Source organism: Panthera leo, chromosome D1 (genome assembly GCF_018350215.1).
Source record: "Panthera leo isolate Ple1 chromosome D1, P.leo_Ple1_pat1.1, whole genome shotgun sequence".
Classification (NCBI taxonomy): Eukaryota; Metazoa; Chordata; class Mammalia; order Carnivora; family Felidae; genus Panthera; species Panthera leo.
The window spans coordinates 4,748,574-4,775,047 of NC_056688.1; the positions used below are offsets into that span (position 1 = coordinate 4,748,574).

At 42.5% G+C, this 26,474-nt stretch overlaps 1 long non-coding RNA gene across 3 annotated transcripts; it reads right to left on the minus strand.

Moving 5' to 3' along the window:
- Nucleotides 1–2,571: 2,571 nt before the first annotated feature.
- Nucleotides 2,572–26,239, minus strand: LOC122200734. 3 transcript variants are annotated; one of them, XR_006193917.1, is made up of 7 exons: nucleotides 26,133–26,239; nucleotides 25,439–25,521; nucleotides 23,748–23,904; nucleotides 22,200–22,248; nucleotides 4,398–4,452; nucleotides 3,974–4,044; nucleotides 2,575–2,655 (listed from the first exon to the last, which is right to left on the minus strand). It is a non-coding gene; the product is annotated as an uncharacterized LOC122200734 (long non-coding RNA). The 3 variants fall into 3 exon arrangements; XR_006193916.1 differs by lacking the exon at nucleotides 3,974–4,044 and having other exon boundaries at nucleotides 2,572–2,655; XR_006193918.1 differs by lacking the exon at nucleotides 3,974–4,044 and having other exon boundaries at nucleotides 2,572–2,655; nucleotides 4,398–4,495.
- Nucleotides 26,240–26,474: the final 235 nt, after the last annotated feature.

A 26,474-nucleotide genomic window follows, 5' to 3' on the forward strand; every position in this document is an offset into this window, starting at 1 on the left:
CTTAAAAGCTGAATTACCTGTGGATTAAGGTAAACATACCTGAGACCAATGAATATGTACAGGTAATGTGTTTCTCTCCAAAAACACATTTCCAGGCCCCCTGCAGGACTCCAGGAATCCCCATCTCCTCAGAAGTCTCTGTGGCCTTGCAGAGAAGATGCCTTTGTCAGGGGGGGGGGAAGCAGAGCGAGTACAGGCATGGGCTGGCAGGCTCAGCTCTGACTCTGGGTGGTCTTAATCTCTGTGTGGTGCTGGGCTTTTCTTTCCTGCATGTTCTGTCCGTTCTCAATGTGCAAATAAAAAGTCTGCATATGTGGTGGAAGAGGACACCAGAGGGGTCCTGGACACAGATGCCTGCCTCTCTGGAATATGTTCCTTTATTAGACTGGCATTACTGCCATCAGTCTTCTAGAATAGGACGCCTTGGCCTACTGCATTTGTAAACACAGGAAGTGACATGTGGCGACAGTGGTTTCTCCTTGTAGCATCTGGTACCTTCAGGCTGTAGGTGGGATCTCGTGGGAGGGTAGAGTTTTCTGGCACTGATGCCCTGTTCTAGAGCCTGTGAATGAACAAGCAGCCAGGTGCTGACACCTGCTTCATTGGGTTTCAGCTCCTGCGGGCGTTCTGCTTCTGTCTGTCATACCAGCATACCTGTCCCTTCTGTTCTGTAGATCCCTATGGATGCAAGAGGACCTCCTCCTTTACCAGGTCCACCCTGCAGGCCCTTCCCCAAAGACCACTTTTATCACTGTTCATGGGCTCTATGAGCCTCCTCCAGCTCCTTGGTGTCCTCGGACACAGGACCCACCACCTCCACCTCAACTATTTATAAGATGATATGAACAGTATGAGTGGACGTGTTCAGCACGTTCAGCTTCTGTCTTGTTGAGTCTTTGAGAAGACACAGAGATGGCCTCACAGGCTTGGCAATGCCAGGGTGCTGCTGGCTGAGGACACTGTTAAGATTCCTCAGGTTTCTCAGGACATACATATGTTGGGCTGTGTCTTTTCCCTTACTGAACTGGGGAACTGGGCTGCAGGTGTCTCTTGTGGAGAAGGAATGAGTCTTTTCATAGAAAAGCAGGCATATCAGTTCTGCAGATGTGCCTTGTACAGAGTCCATGTTAATGGCTCTGTGAGAGATGAGGCACACCCCTACCATCAGGGGTTCAAGTGTCCTAACGGGGAGAGAGTCACATGCATTAAAAGACATGGAGCTTCTGATCTACAATAGTGGCAGCTCCGGTAATGGGGCCTTAAGTACAAGAGCCAGAGACGTGAATCTCATGGGAATGTATTGGAGACTGTGCATGAGAAGGGTGAGCTGAGATGGTCCAGAGGGGAGGGTGTTGGACTCAGTGAGATGGAGTTGGAGGCCATTTCTGGCAGGGCCCACAACCTGGGCAGGGAGAGTGAGCTCAGCGTGAGGTCCACACAGAGCTGCTGCATGGGGTCAAGGACAGTTCATGCAGGTATCATCTCTGAAATGTCACGGTGGCCAGAGTGCACCTAGCTCATTATCGAAATAAAGACTGTTGTTTCCCTTGGTTTTCTGAAGGTTCTGTATCTGTGTGAAAGAATGCCCTGGAGATTTGTAGTTTAACTTGGTTCTTATGGGATGTGTGTCTGCCTAAGTTTGTGTGCCTCTGTGAGACTAGATGGGACAAAAGGTTGTAGATCAGCTGTGCGGCTTCCTTAGCCTTCAGCCTGAGTCAGACTCTTAGCGGGGAATTCAGGGTTGACCAGGAAATGCCCCTGCTGTGCTCTTGTCACCGCACCCCTGCACCTACTGTCACCACCCTGCCTGAAGGTTTGCATCTCTGAAACTTCCCTCACAATTTCCAGAGGCACTGCCTGTGATCCTGCTGTCTCAGCCCTAATGCTAGCTCTCAGTGGGACCATCTCAGAGCCTCAGCTTTGTAACCTGAGAATCAGGGACAATGTTGGTCTCTGAGGTCAGTGCGATGAAGAGGTGGTTAAGCACATAAGGAATTTGTAAAATGTATGGGATGAGTGGACATTCACCCTTCTCAGGGGGAAAATGAATGTATCTGCACACAGAAGGTCATCAACAGATACTCATTCAATTTCATGAAACTAAGGCTATAATGCCTGAGGCTGGGAGATTGGCAATTCCTGTTTCAAAAGATACAACAAAGACCCCTGTGTTTTTTCTATTAAAATTGGGGTCCTACTTTACAAAGAAGGAAAATATAAGTATGAGAATGTGTAAATTCAGAGATCTACACCTAAGATCTGAAGATAATCCTCTTCCATTACAGGTAGACACACAAATGCAGCCACACAAATATGTGCTCATCCAAAGCCACAGATGTATTGTAGAAGAAAAAACGCATAAAGGAGAACGGAAGATCCATTTGCAATTACTAAAAATCACTTTGACATAGAGGGCAATCAGTTTGAAATTTGAAGAGGACACTGAACCATTACAAACCAGCTGTGGTTATTATATATTTAGAGATGGTGTCCAATCTGCCCCTTGGTCTGAATGCTTTCCCTGCCCACCCCGTCCCCTCCACTTTGTCCTTCCTAGTGTCCTCTAATACACTTGTCACAGTCATGTCTTTGTGTCAGCATCTGCTTCCAGGAAAATCGAGACTCATTCCTCCTCAGGTGTACACTTTCGGGTTCCTGTAACACAGTAAACCAACAGGTAGAATGTATAGTATTGGTGGAAGAAGACAGACTATTCTTTGGGGTTGTATTGCCTGGAAGGGACCTGTAGTTCCATCTGAGGAGTTGTACACATCCTTTAGGGAGCTCTGGTGGTGGTTGTTAATTCTGTAGGTAGGTACTCATGAGCATATGGCATGCCTGCTAGTTTATGGGGTTTGTGCTGATGAGCAGGTCAGGTATCTGTCTCTAGGAAAGGGTCTATTCTGAAGGTGGGGAATGGATTCAGGAGACCAGTAAGGAGGCCCTGCATTAATCCAGCACTTGTGCCCTTATGTACCTCACCAGCTGCCCCCAATGGCACCAATCCAGGTGGCCTCCAAGAGGGCAAATGGCAGCAATTTTTGTGGTGAGTCACATGAGGTCCCATAAACCTCCCCTGTTGCCTTATTGAGGCATGGGGAGGGCAGAGGTCCATGGTCTGAGATAGGTTTCTTCGACACCACCCCCAGGAGAGTTGGGTTGTAAGCATATGGCTCCTTCTACATCGGCCAATCCAATCCACTTTGCCCCCAGGGACCCTGAACCCTGTGAGCCCCTTTTTCCTCCCAGCTTAGGGAAGCAGCCAGCCCTCCAGCAGCTTTTGGGTCATGGCTGGGCCACCAAGGGTAAATGCCTGGCTGTCCACATGCTGCTAGCATTGCTAGCAATGTCAACACGAGCAGCTGCTGTACAGGGGGATTCTCCTCTATTGTGATCAGGGCTTGGGACCAAATATGACAGAAGAGAGGGAGAGACAGGAGTGCCCTGTGCTCCTGGACAGGGCTGCATGCACAGAGCAAATAGCCTGAAGCCTGGGGAGAGAAAGAGACCAGGAGAGAGACACTGGATGAGTGATGGGGGATTGGGCAAGTCCTAGAGAGTGAAAGGAAGAAACAGAGAGAGATGGGGTTAGAGAGAAACAAAGAAGAAGTACAAGGAGGAAAGTAGGGACCTGGTCCAGGTATGTGGATGGGGTGACATGGGCCAGGGGAGAGGGGGTGTATGAAGTGGCTCAGTGCTGGGGCAGAAAAGGCTGGTATCATGGGCATCAGAGTTCTGTGACTCCCAAGACCCTGGGGCCAAGCTCTGCAGAGGGCATTGCATTTGAAAAGACTGGTATCCCTCATTTCTCCTGGAATTGTGGGGCTCAGCCTCATGTCCTGTCATGGAGAGGGGATGTCTTGAGGGAGAGTGTGCTGCTCTTTGGCAGGTAAACTCCAGAGCCTTCTCTGTGGGGAGGTGACCCTGGGCCATCTCCCTCACTGCCCCAGGCCCTGCTGCATCCCCCGCAAACCTGCTGGCCTTCCTCATGTTCTGAACCCAGGCATCAGGCATTGTGCTGTCCCCAAGTCCTGCAGTCTGGACCTGGCAGAGGTGGATTGCTGATATTGATAAAAAGTATTTGACAATAAGGTCCATATTCTCCGTCTGGAACTAGCGGTGTGTTTCAAGATAGTGGGTTGCTATCCTCCAGTGCACTGCCAACCTGAGGATGCCAGATGGTAGCTGAACCCTTTAAAACACCGTTGTCTTCTCTTACATCAAAGTCAAAGACATTTTCATCTCCAAGCTTTCTTTTAATTCTGAAGAGATGGCAATTCATAATTGAAGACACAGTGGTCCTATAGGAAATTGACCTATATGACTGATAGACATTGCTTCATTCATCTATATCCCTAAAGCACATTTCATTGAAAATATTAGCCAAGGACACTTACAGTAAATTCATAACAGATGTGTAGCTCCCTGTAAGTTGCATTCTGACCTTGTCACCTATGTGTCCATCAAAGATATTATTAGTGACTTTTCAGATAAGCTGTCAACATCAAGATGGTGATGTTAGAGAATCTGGTATAAATGGAATTTCACAGATTCTAAATTATGAATGATTTTTTTTCTTTCATTTTTAATGTTTATTTTTTTTCCTTTTTTGAGAGATCCTGAGCAGGGGAGGACGTATAGAGAGGGAGACACAGAATCTGAGGCAGGCTCCAGGCTCTGAGCCTGACATAGGGCTCAGACTCATGGACTGCAAGATCATGACCTGAGTCAAAGTCGGATGCTTAACCAACTAAGCCACCCAAGTGCCCCAGGAATGATAGTTTATTGGCAAAGAAGTAGAAACTAAAGATAGTGTAAAGGATGTCGATTTTTAATTGAATATTATTCACACATTTGTTGTGTTAGTTTTAGGCATACATTGTAGTCATTCCATATGTCTATAAATTATGTTGTACTTAACTACAAGTGTAGCTATCATGTGAAAGCATGCAACAGTATTACTACAGGATTGACTCTATTCCATTGGCTGTCCCTTGTATCCCTAGGACTCATTCATTCCATAGCTGGAAGCCAGTATCTCTCTCTCAAAGGTGTCAACTCTTTATCTAACCTAAGTATTTTGGTGGTAGACACATTTACCTCTTGTTCAGTATGTGTAAATTGGTGGTCTATGTTTCTGTGAACATTGCTTAAAGCATTACAAATGATGTCATTACATTAATAAATTTGGTTTGATTCTTCACTCACAAGAAAGGAGAAGGAAAAGATTTCTTTGTGTCCCAGGCCCTGTCAGTAAGACCCTTCCCAATGTGGAGAACAGGCTTACTTGCCCAGAGTACCTTGGGTCTGTCAGCTGAGTGACCAGGGCCTTCCACATTGCAGGAATTCCCATGGTGGCCAGCAGAGAGAGCTAGAGCACCACAAAGCAGGAGGGGCTGGTTCCTCTGGGTGCACAGTGAAGGCCTGTAGAGGGTACCCCATTGGCTTTTCTGACCCAGGGCACCTCAGAACAGGAAGGGCTTCTGTTGCTCCCAGAGGACTCAGGGCCTCTGCTGCTGCCTCAGGACAGAGACCAGGGCTGCGTTTCCAGCAGGTTCTGCCGCCCATCCCAGGGGAGGCCTTGGGAGTTTTGCAGCAACTTGGCATCTCCTGAGTCACCAGAGAGAAACTGCCTTGTTGCACTGAGTGCTAAGGAGGGGGCGCTGGGTGGCTTCCCTGGACGCGCTGGTCGGTCAGCAGCACAGGCCCTTGCACTTTCTGGGCTGTTCCCGTGTTTCATTCCTCCCCTTCCTGGACAGTATGTGAACAAGAGGTATTTTACTAAAGGACCCGTGGATTCAGGGGTCTCACGACATCACATCATAGATGCCGTGGATGGTTTGTTCCCGATTCAGGCTTGTTTCCGGGAAGAAATCCTGACGGAAATTCAGAAAAATGGGAGCTGCGTTCCATTAGGACATGAATGCATGAAATGCTCATCTCGGGACCTTCTAGAAGAATGAGCTGGGATCCACTTTCGGAGTCATGCTAGAACCAGAGACCGAGGTAAGGGCACAAACTGGCCCCCACATGTATACATGCTTTTTAAAAATTTAATGGTTAATCCAAAGCTATCTACACATTCAATGCAATCCCAATCAAAATTGCACCAGCATTCTTCTTGAAGCTAGAACGAGCAATCCTAAAATTCATATGGAACCACAAAAAGCCCCGAATAGCCAAAGTAATTTTGAAGAAGAAGACCAAAGCAGGAAGCATCACAATCCCAGACTTTAGCCTCTACTACAAAGCTGTCATCATCAAGACAGCATGGTATTGGCACAAAAACAGATACATAGACCAATGGAATGGAATAGAGACTCCAGAACTAGACCCACAAAAGTATGGCCAGCTAATCTTTGACAAAGCAGGAAAGAATATCCAATGGAAAAAAGAGAGTCTCTTTAACAAATGGTGCTGGGAGAACTGGACAGCAACATGCAGAAGAATGAACCTAGACCACTTTCTTACACCATTCACAAAAATAAACTCAAAATGGATAAAGGACCTGAATGTGAGACAGGAAACCATCCAAACCCTAGAGGAGAAAGCAGGAAAAGACCTCTCTGACGTCAGCCGCAGCAATTTCTTACTTGACACATCCCCAAAGGCAAGGGAATTAAAAGCAAAAATGAACTATTGGGACCTCATGAAGATAAAAAGCTTCTGCACAGCAAGGGAAACAATCAACAAAACTAAAAGGCAAGTGATGGAATGGGAAAAAATATTTGCAAATGACATATCGGACAAAAGGCTAGTATCCAAAATCTATAAAGAGTTCACCAAACTCCACACCCGAAAAACAAATAATCCAATGAAGAAATGGGCAGAAAACATGAATAGACACTTCTCTAAAGAAGACATCCAGATCGCCAACAGGCACATGAAAAGATGCTCAACGTTGCTCCTCATCAGGGAGATACAAATCAAAACCACACTCAGATATCACCTCATGCCAGTCAGAGTGGCCAAAATGAACAAATCAGGAGACTATAGATGCTGGCGAGGACGTGGAGAAACGGGAACCCTCTTGCACTGTTGGTGGGAATGCAAACTGGTGCAGCCACTCTGGAAAACAGTGTGGAGGTTGCTCAAAAAATTAAAAATAGACCTACCCTATGACCCAGCAGTAGCACTGCTAGGAATTTACCCAAGGGATACAGGAGTACTGATGCATAGGGGCAGTTGTACCCCAATGTTTATAGCAGCACTCTCAACAATAGCCAAATTGTGGAAAGAGCCTAAGTGTCCATCAACTGATGAATGGATGAAGAAATTGTGGTTTATATACATAATGGAGTACTACGTGGCAATGAGAAAGAATGAAATATGGCCCTTTGTAGCAATGTGGATGGAACTGGAGAGTGTGATGCTAAGTGAAATAAGCCATACAGAGAAAGACAGATACCGTATGTTTTCACTCTTATGTGGATCCTGAGAAACTTAACAGAAACCCATGGGGAAGGGGAAGGAAAAAAAAAGAGGTTAGAGTGGGAGAGAGCCAATGCATAAGAGACTCTTAAAAACTGAGAACAAACTGAGGGTTGATGGGGGGTGGGAGGGAGAGAAGGGTAGGTGATGGGTATTGAAGACGGCATCTTTTGGGATGAGCACTGGGTATTGTATGGAAACCAATTTGACAATAAATTCCATATATTAAAAAAATTACTAACACAGAAAAAAAATAAAAAAATATTAAAAAAAATGTAATGGCTATTTTTCCAACATAGTGAAGTGATTGAAAACTACAGAAAACCTGGTAGGTAGGTGTCATTAACCTTATGTTATTTTTTAATTTAAATTCTAGTTAGTAAAGATACAGTGTAATATTAGTTTCAGGTGTACAATGTGGAGCAACACTTCACATGTCACCTGGTGCTCATCCCAAGTGCACTTCTAAATACCCATCACCTGTTTCACCCATCCCCCACCCCAGTGGGGAAACCCTCAGCTTGTTTCCTAGTTAAGAGTCTGTGTTTCACTGTCTCCTTTTCCCCCCTTTGTTTTGTTTCATTTCCATGTGTTAGTGAAATCATCTGGTATTTGTCTTTCTCTGACAGGCTTATTTCACCTAGCATGACATTCTCTCACTCCATTCACCTCATGGCAAATGACAAGATTTCATGTTTTTACAGCTAAATAATATTCCATTCCATATACCATATCTCAATTTATTCAGCAGTTGATGGAAACTTGGGCAGTTTCCATAATTTGGCTGTTGTAGAAAATGCTGCTGTAAACATCAGTGTGCATGTATCCCTTTGAAGCATTATTTTTGTATTCTTTGTGTAAATACCTCGTAGTGAAATTGCTGGATCGTAAGGTAGTTCTATTTTCAATTTTTTGAGGAATCTCCATGATATTTTCCAGAGTGGCTGCACCAGTTTGCATTCCTACCAATAGTGCAAGAGGTTTCCTTTTTCCCCACATCCTTGGCAACACCTGCTGTTTCATCATTCGTTGATTTTAGTCATTCTGACAGATGTGATGAGTTATCTCATTGTACTTTAGAATTGTATTTCCCTGAAGATCAGTATTGTTGAGCATCTTTTCCTGTGTCTCTTGGCTATCTGTATGTCTTCTTTGGGAAAATGTCTATTCATGTCTTCTGCCCATTTTTAATTGGATTTCTCTTTTTTTGGGTGCTGTGTAACTTTATATATTTTGGACACTAACCCTTTATCAGATGTCGTTTGCAAATATCATCATCCTGTAGGTTGTGTTTTAGTTTTGTTGATTGTTTCCTTGGTGACAGAAGCTTTTTATTTTTAGGAAGTCCCATTATTTTTCTTGTGTTTCCCTTACCTCAGGAGATATATCTACAAAGACATTTGTACAGCCAATGTCAAATAAGATACTGCCTGTGTTATCCTCTGGGATTTTTATGGTTTTAGGTTTCACACGTAGGTCGTTTTCCATGTTGGATTCATTTTTGTGTATGTTGTAAGAAAGTGGTCTGTTTTTGGTTTGTTTTGCAGGTTGCTGTCTAGTGTTTCCAAAACCATATGTTGAAGAGACTTTTTTAAAAGTGTATTTATTTATTTTTGAGAGAGAGAAAGACAGAACATGCAGAATAGAGGCAGACACCACAATTCCAGACTTTAGGTTATATTACAACGCTATCGTGGGGCGCCTGGGTGGCTCAGTCAGTTGAGCATCCGACTTCGGCTCAGGTCATGATCTCGCAGTCTGTGAGTTCTAGCCCCACATCGGGCTCTGTGCTGACAGCTCAGAGCCTGGAGCCTATTTCAGATTCTGTATCTCCCTCTCTCTCTGCCCCTCCCCGCTCATGCTCTGTCTCTCTCTCTGTCAAAAATAAACACTAAAAAAAAATTAAAAAAAAAAAGCTATAGTGATCAGAACAGTATGGTACTAGCAAAACAAAACAAAACAAAACAACCAACCACAGATGCATAGATTAATAGAATGGAAACCCAGAAATGAACTCATACCTATATGGTCAATTAATCCTCAACAAAGCAGGAAGGAATATCCAATTGAAAAAAAGATAGTCTTGTGGCACATGGGTGGCTCAGTCACTGAAGCGTCTGATCATGGCTTCAGTTCAGGTCATGATCTCAGGTTTCATCAGTTTCAAACCCGTGCCGGGCACCACACAGTGCAGAGTCTGCATGGGATTCTCTCTATTTCTCTCTGCCTCTATTCTGCATGCTCTGTCTCTCTCTCTCTCAAAAATAAATAAATACACTTTTGTTAATGTATTGTTGACTTTAATTTGAAGGTATTTTAATGAGAATTTCTGCATACATACTCATTAGGCTATTGGTCTGCAGTTTTATTTTAAAATAAAATTAAACAAAATTTTTTAACATTTATTTATTTTTGAGAGAGAGAGAGAGACCGAGCTCAAGAGGAGAAGGGCCAGAGAAAGAGGGAGACACAGAATCTGAAGTAGGCTCCAGGCTCTGAGCTGTCAGCACAGAGCCCGACCCGGGGCTTGAACTCACGAACCGCGAGATCATGACCTGAGCCAAAGTCGGATGCTTAATTGACTGAGCCACCCAGGTGCCCCTATTTTAAAAAAAATTTTTAACATATTTTTGAATGTTTATTTATTTATGTAGAGAGATAGAGTACATAAAAGTGAGGGAGGGGCAGAGAGACAGGGAGAGAGAATCCTGAGCATGCTCCACTGTCAGCACAGGGTACAATGTGGGACTTGAACGCATGAACCGCAAGATAATGACCTAATCCGAAATTAAGAGTTGAACAGCCAACCGACCAAGCCACCCAGGCGCCCCGGCAGTTTTTGGTTTTAGTGGAGGCTTTATCTGATTTTGGTACCAGGGTAATAATGGCCTGACAGCATGGGTTTGTAAGTTTTCCTTCTTTTTTTATTTTTTGTAATAATTCAAGAAGAATAGATATTACCTCTTCCTTACATGTTTGGTAGAATTAATCAGTGAAGCCTTCTGGCCCTGAACTCTTGTGTTGGGGGAGATATGTTTTTATTACTGATTCAGTTTCTTTCTGGTTTCTGATTTTATGTATCTACCTGTTTCAGTTTTGGTAGTTTATGTGTTTCTAGGAATTTATCCATTTTTCCCAGAGTGTCCAATTTGTGGCATATAGTTTTTCATAATATATCTTCTAATTGTATTTCTGTGGTGTGGACTGTTATTTCTCCTCTCTTATTTGTGATTTTATTTATTTGAGTCCTTTCTTTCTTTCTTTGTGAACAGTCTGTCTAGGAGGTTTTCAAGTTGATTACTGTTTTCCAAAGAACCAGCCCCTGGTTTCATTGATTTGGTCTAGTGTTTTTTAGTTTCTATATCACTTATTTATCCCTTAATCTTTATTATTTCCTTCCTTCTGCCATCCTTAGGGTTGGATTGTTCTTTTTCTCATTCCTTTAGTTGTAAGTTTGGATTGTTTGAGATTTTTCTTGCTCTGTAAGGTAGGCTTGTATTGCTATATACTTCTATCTTAGACTGCTTTTGCCACATTCCAAAGGTTTTTACCAGTGTATTTACATTTTCATTTGTTTCAGTGTATTTTCTCATTCATTTCCTGGTTGACCCATTCATTTAGTAGCATGTTGTTTAACCTCCCTTTATTTGTGGCCTTTCCTTTTTTTCTTTCTTTTCTTTTTTTGGGGGGGGGGGCATTGACTTCAAGTTTCTTAGCTTTGTGGTCAGAAAAGATGCTTGGTCTGATCTCTGGGTACCTGTTGAGGCCTGATTTGTGACCTAGAATGTGATCGATTCTGGAGAATGTCCCATGTACACTTGAAAAGAATGTGTATTCTGCCATTTTAGTATGGAGTGTTCTGAATATGTTTGTCTTTCTCTGATTGACATATTTCACTTAGCATAATATATTCTAGCTCCATCCACATTGTTGCAGATGGCAAGATTTCATTCTTTTTTGATGGCTGAGTGATATTTCATTGTATATATGTGTGTGTGTGTGTGTGTGTGTGTGTGTATGTATGTATGTGTATGTCTGTATGTATACACACACCCCACAACTTCTTTATACCTTCAGCAGTTGAGTTGATGGATATTTGGGCTTTCTCTATAGTTTTGCTATTGTTGATAATGCTGCTATAAATAATGGGTATATGCAATTTCACTATTAGGTATTTACCCAAAGGGTACCAAAATACATTCTTGGTTTTAAAGTTTATTTTGCCTGATATAAGTATTGCTACTGGCTTTCTTTTGACATTATTGGCATGAGAAATGTTTCTTCATTCCCGCAGTTTAAATCTGAAGGTGACTTTAGGTCCAAATAAGGCTTTGTAGGCAGCATCTAGATACATCTTGGGTTTTTTTGTTTGTTTCTTTTTTTTTTTTTCTTTTGTCCATTCTGACACCCTATTCAGTGTCTTTTTATTGGAGTATTTAGTCCATTTACATTCAGAGTAATTATTGATAGATATATAGTTAGTGCCATTTTATTGGGTGTTTTGCCATTATTTCTTGATGTTTTCTCTGATCCTTTGTTGTCTGTATCACTTTTGGTCTTTCATTTCCACTCAAAGAGTCCGATTTAAATATTCTTTTCTTTTGACTGGTATTAATTAATTTATTTTTCATATTTCTTTTTTTTTTTTAATTGAAGCCCAAGTTAGTTATCTTATAGAATACATTTTCAGGAGTAGAATTTAGTGATCCATCAACTACGAAAAATACCCAGTACTCATCGCAAGTGCCCCCCTCCAGTGCCTGTCACCCATTTAGCCCATCCCTATTCAGTAACCCTCCAGGAACCCTGAGTTTCTTCTCTGTATTTAAGAGTCCCTTATCATTTGATTCCCTCTCTGTTTGTATCTTATTTTTGCCTTCCTTTCACTATGTTCATCAGCTTAATTTCTTAAATTCCATAGATGAGAGAAATCCTATGATGTGTGTCTTTCTCTGACATTTTGCTTAGCATAATATAGTTCAGTTCCATCCACAGTGTTGCAAATAGCAAGATTTCATTCTTTTTGATCGCTGAGTAATATTCCACTGTATAAATATGCCACATCTTCTTTATCCATTCATCAGTCAATGGTCATTTGGGCTTTTTGCATAATTTAGCTATTGTTGATAATGCTGCTATAAATATTGGAGTGCATGTGCCACTTTAAGTCAGCGTTTGTGTATCCTTTGGATAAATACCTAGTAGTGCAATTGCTGGGTCATAGTGTAGTTCTATTTTTAGTTTTTGTGATGAATCTCCATACTATTTTCCAGTGTGGCTATACCACTTTGAATTCCCACCAGCATTGCAAAAGGGTTCCCTTTCTCTGCATCCTTGCCAACACCTGTCAATTCCTGAGATGTTAATTTTAGCCATTCTGATAGGTGTGAGGGGCTATCTCCTTGTGGTTTTGATTTGAATTTCAATGATGATGAGTGAGGTTGAGCATCATTTTTTATGTGTGACCAATCTGGATGTCATCTTTGGTAAAGTGTCTCTTCATGTCTTTTGCCCATTTCTTCACTGGATTATTTGGTTTTTGGGTGTTGAGTTTGATACGTTTTTTATAGATTTTGGATACTAACCCTTTACCTGATGTGTCACTTGCAAATATCTTCTCCCATTCCATCATCTGCCTTTTACTTTTGCTGATTGTGTCCTCTGATGTGCAGAAGCTTTTTATCTGGAGGTCCCAGTAGTTCATTTTTGTTTTTGTTTCCCTTACTTCTGGAGACACGACAAGCAAGAATTTGCTATGGCCAGGATCAAAGAGGTAGGTTGCCTGTTTTCTCCTCTAGGATTTTGATGGTTCCTGTCTTACATTTAGATCTTTCATCCATTTTGAGATTTGTGTGTGTGTGTGTGTGTGTGTGTGTGTGTGTGTGTGTGTGTGTGGTTTAAGAACATAGTCCAGATTCATTCTTCTCACTGTCCAGTTTTCCGAGTACCATTTGCTGAAGAGGCTCTTTTTTTCCATTGGATATTCTTTCATTCTTTGTCAAAGATTACTCGGCCATATGTTTGAGGGTCCATTTCTGGGTTCCCTATTCTGTTCCATTGATCTCTGTGTCTCTTTTTGTGTCTGTACCGTACTGTCTTGATGATTGCAGCTTTCTAATACACCATAAAGTCCAGAATTATAATGTCTCCAGCTTTGTTTTCTTTTTCAATATGACTTTGGCTATTTGGGGTCTTTTCTGGTTCCTTACAAATTTTAGGGTTGTTTGTTCTAGCTCTGTGAAGAATGCTGGTGTTATTTTGATAGGGATTGCATTGAATGTGTCGACTGCTTTGGGTAGTATTGACATTTTAACAATATTTGCTCTTCTAATCCATGAGCATGGAATGTTTTTCCATTTCTTTCTGTCTTCTTCAATTTCTTTCATAGATGTTATATTGTTTTTTCTTTTAATTTTTTTTAATGTTTGTTTATTTTTGAGAGAGAGACAGAGCATGAGCAGGGGAGGGGCAGAGAGAGAGGGAGACACAGAATGTGAAGCAGGCTCCAGGCTCCAAGCTGTCAGCACAGAGCCATCGTGGGACTCCAACCCACAAATGTGGGATCATGACCTGAGCCGAACTCGGCGCTTAACTGACTGAGCCACCCAGGGGCCCCTCTACTGTTTTAAGTGTACTGATCTTTCACCTCTTTGGTTAGGTTTATCCCTGGGTATTTTATGATTTTCAGTGCAATTGTGAATGAGATCAATTCCTTGATTTCCTGCTGCTTCATTATTGGCATATAGAAATGCAACCAAATTCTATATCTTGATTTTATATCCTGAGACTTTCCTGAATTCCTATATCAGTCCTAGAAGTTTTTTGGTGGAGTCTTTTGGATTTTCCATGGAGAGTATCATGTCTGTGAGGAGGGTAAGTTTGACCCCTCCTTGCCATTTTATACACCTTGTATTTCTTTTGTTGTCTGATTGTTGAGGCTAGGACTTCTGACAGTATGTTGAATTATAGTGGTGAGAGTGGACATCCCTGTTGTGTTCCTGACCTTAGGGGGAAATCTCTCTTTTTTCCCCATTGAAGAGGATATTAGCTGTGGGGCTTTTGTATCTGGACATTATGATGTTGAGGCATGATCCTTCTATCCCTCCTTTCATGAGGTTTTTTTTTTTTTTTTCATGAAGAAAGGATGCCGTATTTTGTCAAATGCTTTTTCTGCATCTATTGAGAGGATCATGTGGTTCTTACCCTTTCGTTTATCAATGTGATGTATCCCATCAGTTGATTTGCAGACACTGAATCAGTTATGCATCCCAAAAATAAATCCCACCTCATTGTGGTAAGTAATTCTTCTTATGTATTGTTGGATCTGGTTTGCTAATTTTTGTTGAGAATTTTTGCATCCAGGTTCATCAGGAAAATTGGTCTGTAGTTTTCCTTTTTAGTGGGGTCTTTGTCCAGTTTGGACTCAAGGCCATGCTGGCCTCATGGAATGAGTTTGGAATTGTTCCTTCCATTTCTCTTCCCATGACCTTATCTTGTTCTTTCATTTGGGATGCATTCCTCTTGTCTTGGTATTTTGGCTGAGTATTTGCCTTCTCTGTTACCAAACCTCATTGTGTTACCTGCCTGTGAGTTGAATGGTTTTATGAAGAGGAGCTCATCCAATGTCCAGGGCCTGACACATCAGGGAGTGTCTGTGGTGTGTGTTGCATGCACTGTTTTGTGTTCTGGCTGCACTATCCTTCAGGCCAGTTGTATGGAAAGTGTATGGTCCTTGGCCAGAATGTGGTGAGTTTTATCTAGGTCTGCTCTGATCTGCTTGTTAAATAAGACTTGAAATGACTGCCACTAGAAGTGAAGCCCTGCAGAACTGTCTGGTCAATAGAGGTGGTGTGGTCATGGGCTTCACCTGGTCTTCTGGGGAAGGGGCCAGCTCCATTGGGACTGAGGCAACCTTGAATGACCCAGAAGGCCAGTCTCGCCAGAGCACAGGAAGGTGGGGCTTGGTCTAAGCAGGTTAGGCAGCCAGTGTGGGAATGGCCTTGTTTCTAGCAGGTGGCTCTGTGTTTATGCTGGGGGGCAGAGGAGGGAAATGGCGCCACCCAGCTCCTCTGGCCCAGCTCCTTTGTCCCCTCTTTGTGAACACTGCCTCTCAGGGATGTTCTCCAAGGTGAATGTATAATCTCCCCACTGTGTGCACCAGGAGTTGTACAGATCACTGTTTCCATGCCATCTGGTTGCAAATAGTTTGCTGCCTTTTCTCCAGGAGTAGACCAGTGTCCTCAGGGCTGTATCCCAGCCAAGCCTAACCTTTGAAACTCCACATTCTTGGAGTGCCTGGATGGCTTGATTAAGTGTCTGACTCTTGATCCTGGCTCAAATCATGACTTCATGGTCATGGGATTCTCTCTCTCCCTCTCTTCCCGCCCCTCCCTTGCATGTGCTCTCCTTATGTCTGTCTCAAAATAAATAAACTTAAAAAAAATTAGTGGCACGGAATACCTTATTTAGGTAAGATTGCCTCCCTGAGGGGAATGGCAGGAGTCTATCAGTTAAATTTCCAGCACTGACTAGGAAATTCTTTGTTGACTCGTTAAAGGTTACATTCCTGCAGGAATGAAACTATGTTTGGTGACATGGGGCCTTAACGTAAGTAACTCCATGATGGGGCTGTGATTTTTCTTAACATTCCAAACCCAAATTTTTACACATCCATTTTTTATTAAAGATATATCCCTAAATAATATTTTAGCCATCTACTGCCAGCCCGATTTTTCATATCCTGTGAAACTATGACCATCTCCTAATCATAGATGAAGATCAACTCTGTGGCTCTAAGATCTTTGTGAGTCTAAGTTACTGATGGACTTTTGAAGTCTTTGACCCAGGGACCCCCAGCCAGGCTGCTGAGCCATCACTTAGGCACAGAAGCACCCTTTCCAAGTCACCCCTTCCTAAAGTGTTGTCTTTCCCTCTTGTACTTCTGGGTCTTACCCTTTGGCAAGTCACATATCCTCATGCAAACCTGTCAAAGTGGCCCAGAGAAAGCTGATTGCCTGTGACTGCCACTTCATGGTCACATCTTTTCCTTCTGAAACCACTTGAAATCCCTATCATTCTTCCAGTCTTTGAAAATCTCTTTGATTTGGAAATATTTTATTCTGTTGTATTCCTGCTAAAAATATGCATGAAAATATTAAAGCAAGGATTCTTTAGAATAAGTGAGCCGGTCACAATGATTCATCTGGCCGTTTGTACATTTTTTTTTAAATGTTCAGGCATGATGTGAAGCACATCCTGTAAAATCTGAGTATCATTCATTATCTAGGATAACCACCTTTATGGAAAGCCATTAGATGACATGCTCCTTCCAAGATCAGAAAAACACTTAATTTACATACCACAGAATACAGTGGTATATACATGTTATTACCTTAAAATATGTAAAGTAGATGTTTCTATGAATTGTATATCATTGTGCATTTGGTTTTCCATAACATGAATGCTATTATTTAAATTAAACGATAGTAAGAACAAGAAGAGGTACATGTCAATCACTAGTAACTAATACTAGAACTAGTTATATGATATTATGTGTTGAAAAAATAAAACCATGATTACTAATAATCTTTTCATTCGTGATGGGTTTCTAGTTACCAAAAAAAAATTGGGAAGATAGTACTGAGTCTCCACAGACATCAGACTGTTTTCTGACTATTGATGTCCTATGAGTTGGTACATTATCACAATCAATATCCCGAAGAGATATGGTAGTATTAACTAAAGTTTATATGTTAACTCAGATTTCTTCAGTTTTAACCTCTTCTGTTCCAGACTCCTCCTAGCTGGCAAATTACATTCAGTCATTCTGTCTCCTTAGGCTCCACCTGGTCATGATGATTTTTAGATTTTCCATATTTTTCATAATCTGCAAAGTTTTGAGGGTACTTTTGTACAATGTATTTTGTAGCATGTGGTTGGGATATGTCTAATGTTTGTTCAAATGCTTAGGCCAGAGTTAATGTGTTTTGGAGCAGAAGATCCAGAGGCATGATGCCATCCATAATTATCACTTCACATAAAGGTTGTTTACTCTGAAGATTGGGGTCTTTTGTGGTTCCATACAAATTTTAGGACTGTTCTAGTTCTGTGAAAAATGCTGTTGGTATTTTGATGGAGATTGCACTAATTGTGTCAATTGCTTTGGGAAGTATAGACATTTTCACAATATTTGTACTTGCGATCCATGAGCATGGAATGTCCTTCCGTTTCTTTGTGTCATCTTGAATTTCTTTCATCACTGTTTTACACTTTTCAGAGTATAGGTCGCTCACCACTTTGGTTAGATTTATTCATAGATATCTTATTATTTGGTGTGCAACTGTAAATGGGACTGTTTTCTTAATATCTCTTTATACTGCTTCATTATTGTTGTCTAGAAATGCAACAGATTTCTTAACAATGATTTTGTATCCTGTGACATTGCTGAATTCATTTATCAGTTCTAGCAGTTATTGGGTGGACTCTTTAGGGTTTTCTATATATAGTATCATGTAATCTGCAAAGTGTGAAAGTTTCACTTCTTGCAGATTTGGATTTGTTTGGTTTTGTTTTTTTGTCTGATTGTTGTGGCTTGGACTTCCAGTACTATGTTTACGAAAAGTGGTGAGTAAACATCCTTGTCTTCTTCCTGACCTTAGAGGAAAAGCTCTCAGATTTTCCCCATTAAGGTTGATGTTAACCGCATAGATAACCCTTTATTACATTGATGTATGTTCCCTGTAAACCTAGTTTAGGAGGGTTATAATCATGAAAGGATGTTGTACTTTGTCAAATGCTTTTTTCTGTATGTATTGATAATGACCGTATTTTTTTTTCTTATATGTTTATTCATTTTTGAAAGACAGAGACAGAATGTGAGTGGGGTAGGGTCAGAGAGAGAGGGAGACAAAGAAGCAGGCTCCAGGCTCTGAACTGTCAGCGGAGAGCCTAATGCAGGGCCTGAACCATGAACCATATGGTCATGACTTGAGCCAATCAAGAAATGAGCCACCCAGGAGCCCAGATCATATGGTTCTTATCCTTTCTTCCAGTGGTGTAATGCATCACAGCGATTGATTTGTGAATATGGAACCACCTTGCAGCTTGGGAACAAATCCACTTAATTGTGGCGAATGATTTTTTGAAGGTATTTTTGAATTTGGTTGGTAGTATTTGATTGAGAATTTTTGCATCCATGTTCATCAAGGATATTGGCCTGGAGTTCTCTTTTCTAGTGGACTCTTTATCTGGTTTTGGCATCAGGGTAATGCTGGCCTCATAGAATGAATTTGGTAGTTTTCCATCCTTTTTTATATTTTGAAATAGCTTAAGAAGATGAGGTCTTAACCTTGTTTTAACTGTTTGGTGGAATTTACCTGTGAAGTCATCTGGTCCTAGACTTTTGATTGTTGAGAGTTTTTTGATTACTGACTCAATTTCTTTGCTGGCTATTGTTCTGTTCATGTTTTCTATTTATTTCTGTTTCAGTTAATGTAACTTATATGTTTCCAGGAATTTACCTGTTTCTTGTAAATTGTCCAAATTTTTTACTTACAAGTTTTCGTAATATTATCTTATGATTGTGCTTCTGACGTGTTGGTTGTGATTTCTCCTCTCTGATTTATGATTTTATTTGAGTCCTTTCTCTTTTTTTTTCTTCTGATACAAGTATTGCTACCCTGGCTTTCTTTTGACGTTCATTTACATGTTTCTTGACATCCTCTCATTTTCATTCTGTAGGTGTCTTGCGGTCTAAAATGGGTCATTTGTAGGCAGCATATAAATGTGTTTTGTGTTTTCAAACATTTTTACACCCTATGTCTTTTTATTACAGCATTCATTCCATTTACATGCAAAGTAATTATTGATTTGTATCTATGTATTGCCATTTTGTTACCTGTTTTGTTGTGGTTTCTAATGATTTTCTCTATCCTTTCTTGTCTTTCTCTTTCATGTTTTGCTGATTTACTTTACTGATGTATTTTGATTTCTTTCTCCTTATTCTTTGCATATTTATGAGTGGTTTTTGATGTATGGTGACCATTAAGTTTTTACATAATTTCTTTGTGTTTAGCCATTTATATTAAGTTGATGGTCATTTACCTTTGAACCCATTATTTTCTTCTCCCTATATTTTGGTACATGTTATTATGAGTTCCTTGACTGATTTTTTACAGAAATATTCATTTTTACTGGATTTGTGTTTTCTACCTCCCTGTTGTCACTTTTGTTCTCTCCTTTCCACTCAAAGAGTCCCTCTTAGTATTTCTGGCTGGCTTGGTTTAGTGGTACAGACTCCTTTAGTTTTTGTTTGGGAAACTCTGTGTCTCCTTCTATTCTGAACGATAGCCTTGCTGGATAGAGTGTTCTTGGCTGCTGATTTTTCCATTCAGCGCTTTGAATATGTCATGTCACTTCCTTCTGTCTTTCCAAGATTCTGTTGACAAATCTGTAGCTGTCTTTGGTGGCTGGGGGCAATGCACCAGGGCAACCAGGGGCTCAAGGCTGTGCACAGAGTGTGTCAGTGGCTGGGACATGTGGGTGGGCGAGACAGATGAGGGTAGCCAGGAGTGCACAGCATGCGGTGGTAGCTCTGCCTGCAGCTGGCCAGACAGGGTGCCCATGCAGTTTTAACAAAGTTTGCCCTGAGCCCAGCGCTGAGGCCAGCAGGCTTGGAGTGGGTGAGTCCACCAGAGGACTGGCACATGGCTAGTATGTTAGGTAGCAAGTGTCTGTGCAGCTCCACTCCCTGGTATGTGCCTCTGGTCTTATTCCTGGACGGGGGCGGGGGGGGGGGGTGGTGGTGGTGGGGAGAGGCGGGAATGGTGCCTGTAAGCTCCCTCGTTGTTGGAGAAGTCCCCTAACCACTCAGAAGTCAGCATGAACAGATCTGTCTCCTGTTGCCTTGGCGTTGTGTAAAATGCTACGTTTACGTTGTCTCTCTACACTGGCAGGGAGCTGGCTATCACTCATCCTCCTGGATCACCCAGTGCTGGGTCATCTGACCTCCAAAGCTCCAGGATCCAAACTCAAGGGAATTCAGCCCCTCTGGGTTTTAAAGCCAAATGTTCTGGGGATTAGTCTTGCCTGTGTGAGCTCCCTGGTGTGAGGGCTCACTTTCTCTGCCCTCTCTGCAGGCAGCTGCCCTCCACCTTTCTGACCTTCCTAACCTTTCAGGTACAGCTTCTATTTAGTTGTGGAGTTTGTTCTGCCAGTCTTTGGATCGCTCTCTGGTTCATGGACTTGGATGTGGATGTTATGCAGTTGAAAACACGGGACAGGGTGAGCTCAGGGTCCTCTTACTCTGCTATTATTAATTTTTTAAATGTCTTCATCTTTTGGATTTTTGAGACATGGTCAGACAGACTCCTATCACCCATGCACTCAGGATTAGAAAGGAACTTTCCCACATTTGCTTCTAGTATTTTATGTTTTGAAACTCTCTTTAATGAGGTATAATTTACATATAACAAATAGCTCTAGTTAAAGGGTATGATTTGATGAGACTTGATCTCATAGGTACAGCACCATGAAGTCATATGGTTTCTCTCTAAACCTTAAATCATGATTCCTTTGTGTCTAAGTTAATGTTGCTTTTGAAGTACGGGCTACATTTTTTTTATGTTTTCAGATATTGCCCAGGTGTCTGAATGCCTGCACTGGGGTACCTCCTTTTCTGATAGCCTGTATTCCTGTTAAGTATTGCAGTCGGTCTAGCTTTGGACTTTATCCTGTATTGTACCTTTCACTCTGTTTACTTAATTTTGTTGCAGTATGATGATGTTGCAGTATGAGTGATGAGGGATTCATAATTGGATTGATTTTCACTAAATGGCACGAGCTGCAGTTCCAATTATGACAGAAAGCATGGGCTTCCTGTGTTAGGTACTCAAGAGCAAGGCAGATATCCTGGGCACTTGAGCTGAGAATGTCACTCTTTTTGCTCGCACTCTTCCCTTCCCTTGGAGACAAGAATCCCCTGTTGTTCACACAGAAATGTAGGTGAAGTCAGCAGAGAAACGTACCTTCTCTTCTCTCTCCTTTGTCTCTCAGACTCCCTGTCGCTACCTTCTGCCTGTTCCTTTCTCTGACTCAATCCCCCAGGTCCCCTGCTCCAATCCAGCCATGATCAGGGTGTCCTCCAGCTCCTGGCCTCTGCTCTGGCCATCCCTCAGTGAGGAAACTGCAAGAGCATTATGTAGTTCACGGGTCTGATCAAGAAATCTCTGTTCCTCAGAGCCCTCCTACACATGGTGCTGTCTGTGGAGACCTGGCATCCTGGGCAAGGGTTTGACTCCATGTGTGGCCTCCTCACTCCTCTCCCACAGTCACTGCTGGTCCCTCATCCTTCCCCACCATTAGAACTCCACCATTTCCCAGGGACAGATACCTATTTGACCCCAAGGCACCAGGAAGCCAGTGAATATTTCTAAAATAAATGAGCATAAGCACCCCATCAATCTAGATATAGGAAGTTCCCATCACCCCAGAAAACTCCCTCGGGCTCCCCTGCACAAAGGGTGATCTTGCTTCTATCCTCTATCACCACCATTTCTGGTAACACTTTGTTACCTGTGTGTACAGGAACCCCACTGTGTGCACTCGATGGGGAGTGAGAGTAGATGGTCCTAGAAGCAGACGCTGACACAGAGATAGAACGATGAAAGGTGGATTAACAGACAGTAGGAACGACAAAGTGGAGGGGACAGGATGGGCAGGGAAAGCATTCAGGCAGATCTGACACCTTCTTAAAATGTATATGTAATCACCATAGTCTGTCTCCATGCGCAGTCCTCTTCAAATTTCAGAATAGTTGTCCTATAAAGCAAAGAGATTTTGGTTTATTTCCCTCTGATCTTATGTTTTCCTACATGCATTCTGTCTTCTGTAGTTTATCAGTGGCTGTGGCCTCAGATGAACCCTTTAGTGTGTGGCTGCATCTGTGAGATTGTATGTAATGGAAAATGATTGTCTCCAGATCTAGATCTCTGAATGTACACATTTTCATAATTATCTCTTCTTTCTTTGTCTGGTAGGGCCCAAATTTTAATAGAAAAATGAGGGACCTTGTCTCATTGTTTAAAACGGCGATTCCCAGTCCCTGGGCTGACATGTTAACAGTCTTAGTTTAATGAACTTCTGTGACCATCTTTTTTTGATGATCACTCTGTGGAGATATCTTAATTGAAACTGTGAGAAGGGTGAATGGACACTTCCCAGACATTTTGCAGATGCTTTATGTATTTAATATCTTCTTTTCATAATGTTCTTAGAAACAAATATTACCCCTGTTTTCACAGATAACACAGTTGAGGCTCTGTGTAGGTCCCACTGAGAACTGGTATTAGGGCTGAGACAGCAGGAACACAGGCAAAGCCTCAGGATATTGTGAGAGAAGTTTGAGGAGATGCAAAGCTGTAATCAGGTTGATGCAGTGGCGGCTTCTGGCCAACCCTGAATTATAGGTTGACCCACTAAGAGTTTGACTCAGGCTGAAGGCCAGTGCAGGCCCTCAGCTGATCTAGATCCTGTCTCCACTTTTAGTCTCACTGAGGGATATGAACTTGGGCATACAAGCATTTCCATAAGACCAAGTTAAATTTCCCATGTCTCCAGGGCATTTTCCCCCCACAAATATCCAGAACCTTCAGAAAACCCAGGGTGACAACAGCCTTTTTAGATGATTACCTAGGTGCACTTTGACGAAAATGACATTTCGGAGATGAACACTGCATTGTGCACTGAGAGTGATCGCACATAGCAGCTTCGTGTGAACCTCACACTCCCTGCTCAGGCTGTGGTCAGGAATGGCCTCCAACTGCATCTCTCTGACCCCAGCACCCTCTGCACCTCCTCAAACTCTGCTTACTGTCCTCAACTTCCCTTCTATTCCTGTGTGATACAATTTTCCCCTGTTTCTTTCTGCACTGGATCCTTCACTGGTGTTTCCATTATGGTGATCACAAGGTCTGTGTCACTTAATGCATGTCCCTCTTTCACATAGGACACCTGATGCTCTAAAAGTTAGGGGTGCGCCTCATTCTTTACAGAACCCAAAACATTGTGCCTCCAAAATATGCACCGGTGCTGCTGATACGTCTGCTTTTGTGTAGAAAATCCTCTTTCATTTTGACAAGAAAGATGTATATAGCTCACTGTATTACAGGGAAATGACACTGCCCATTGTATGTGTGTCCTGAGAAACTTGAGATATGCTACAGTGTCCTCAGGCAGGTTGTAGTTGGATTGCCAAGACTCACAACCATCTCTACATCATTGCCACAAAGTCAGTCATGAAGAAGATGAATATACTTTACCAGCCACTCATCCAGTTCAGGTCATCTTAGCAAATAGAGTAGGTGGAAGAGAGGGAGGTGGCCCATAACCCATGACTGGTAGTGAAGGGCAGTCCATGGGATAGAGCCTGCAAGGCGATCCTGGGAAAGGAACAGGCCCTCTTGCATACATAATGGCCTGCAGAACAGAAATAAAAGCTATGTTCATAGGATAGAACAAAGCACCAACACCAGCAAAGAGCAGAAACCCAAAGAAGCAGTGCCCATAACCTGCCAGCTTCCTGACCACCAGGTTCCAAGAGGGCAGCATCAGTGCCAAAATCTCTACCCATACTTTGGGTTCCACTTACAGCTTTGGGATGGGGAACGGATGTTATTGGGATAAACTAGTGTCTCCACGTGTCAGGAAATGTAGAAACATCAAGGGCTCTATTGCTAGAAGATTAGTAGACTTAATACCAAATTAACAACGTAGCATATTCCAGATAGGAAGGCATCTATGTCCAGGATCACCCTCTACCCCTCATCCCCCTCCACCACAGAGGCTGCTTATTTATATGTGAAGAACTACAGAATGAGAAGGAATGACAATCCCAGTCTCCACACATGGAATCATAGCCCTCGTGGCTCAAAGCTCTGCCTCTAAGCCCTTGCCTGTGCCCAATTTACTTCTCTCCCAACAGTGGGGTCTCCTCCTCTCTGGAAGTGCTATCCATGGGCACAGAGACACATGGGGAGATGGGGATCCTGAGGTCCTGCAGAGGACCTGGATAAGCATGCTCTTAGAGAAATAGGTAACCTATACATGTTAGTTGGGTTCAGCTAATTTATTTGAATTCAGAGGTACTCCTCAGCTTAAGTACAGTACATTTTGCAGGGTAATTGTGTCCTCTGGAAAAGTGAGCTGAAATCCTAAATGACAAAATTAACACAAATGCACTTTGATTTCTGGCGTATGTTTCTATGTTTTAGCTGTACCTGTGACACAGGGCGCAAGAGAATGTGCTCATGTGAACACAAGTGAAGGACATGGTGGGGACTTGCCACACAGGTAATTTTGGATTTTTTCTCTTCACAACTTAAGTTTCAGGGCATGTTTTCTATGACAAATATGTCACCTCTTATAGTTTACAGTATTTATACCCAGGGCACACCTGAAAGAATTTTGGACAGCACATTTACCAAAAAAAAGATGGAATGCTGACGGGTATGAAATTTACTTTGTCTAAGACTATTCTAAATGACGCATACATAAATATAAGTTGGAGTGAAGGCAGTTCTCATTTTCAAACTGTAAGGATACCCACAGATTTTTCTGAACACGTGAAAACCCTTGATAGAAAGAAACAGGAGAGGAAGAAACAGCAAAAGCAATGATTTCACACTGAGAAGATCTGGAAACAATGAGGCAAGGTAGGAGACTTCCAAGTGGAGTGTGGTGTCATCCTCCTTGATTTATTCCGGGAACACGTTGGAAAAGCCCTATGGTCCTTACCCTTAAGCACGCTTAGCTTCTAAAGGTACCACAAAGAGATGCCAGGTGGAAAACAGGGAAGCCTGTAGACTCAGGGGTAAAGGTTGTGCATTTGGGGGGAAAAAAAAGCACCCATACCATATGGCACTCAAACCAGAGACAGTGGCAGGAGAGTGTGCTGCACAGAAAGATGCGGCTCTCTGGAAAGACATAGAACTGAAAATGCCACAGCATTTACCTTATGCTTCTTGGCAGTTTTGGTAGAGCCAGTGTTGATGTCACTCTTGGGAGTGACACCTGCTTCTGGATCTGCTAAAGGCCCTAGAAGGGATGGAGGTTTATTTTGATTTGAGTAGACTGTTTAGAGATCAAAAACAAAAACAAAAAAAACCCCTCCCTTCATTCTTCTGACAACTTAAACTCTTTGCTCCAGTCAGATCCCAAATCAGATGCACAGGGTGTCCCACATGCCTCAGGTGATCCCCAAGAAGAACTTGAAGAACCATCCCTTATAACCTAATGAAGACTCCTAAAAGCCCTGATTCAGATGTATTCCTCACTCATCGAACAACTATAGATGGCTGGGGGCACAACTAGATGGACATACGTTACGTTGTGCCTCATGCCTCACAGATCCCAGCAAATGGACTGTGTATAGGGCATCACTGCTGAACCGCTATGTCTGCTTTTCTGCACACGGCCCCATTCCTTCCCCACAAGAGACGCCTGTACCAACACATGGTGGGGGAAATGACAAAGATAATATGTTGAGCATGAGAAACTTGAGGAATGTGGTAATGGAAGCAGACACATTCCCCTTGTATCACAATGGTCTGTGGCACTGCCCCTGCACCTTGGCCAAAGACCTAACACCAACAAAAATAAGATGAGTGTGTTTTACAAGTCAACTTCTAGTGCTCAGATCATCTTACCAAGTGTTGCAGGTGGAGGGGTTTGGGGTGCCCCCAGGGCCACCAAGGTTCAGGAGGTGGATGTGCCTAATAGTCCATGGGGCCGGGGCGCCTCTAGGGTAGGGCATGCAAAACCGTCCAGTTAACAGAGGAGGTCCCCAGGATCCAAACTGCCCTGCAGAACAGAAGTGACAGCTACATTCATATGCCAGACAAGAGAACAAATATCAAAACCAGAGAAGAATGTGTTCGCACCTGCCACCTTCTCTACCACCAGGATCCAAGAGAGTAGCATCAGTACCTGAAAGCTCCATCCCTGCCACTGGTACCACCTACAGCTTGGGATAGTAGATGCAAGAGGTT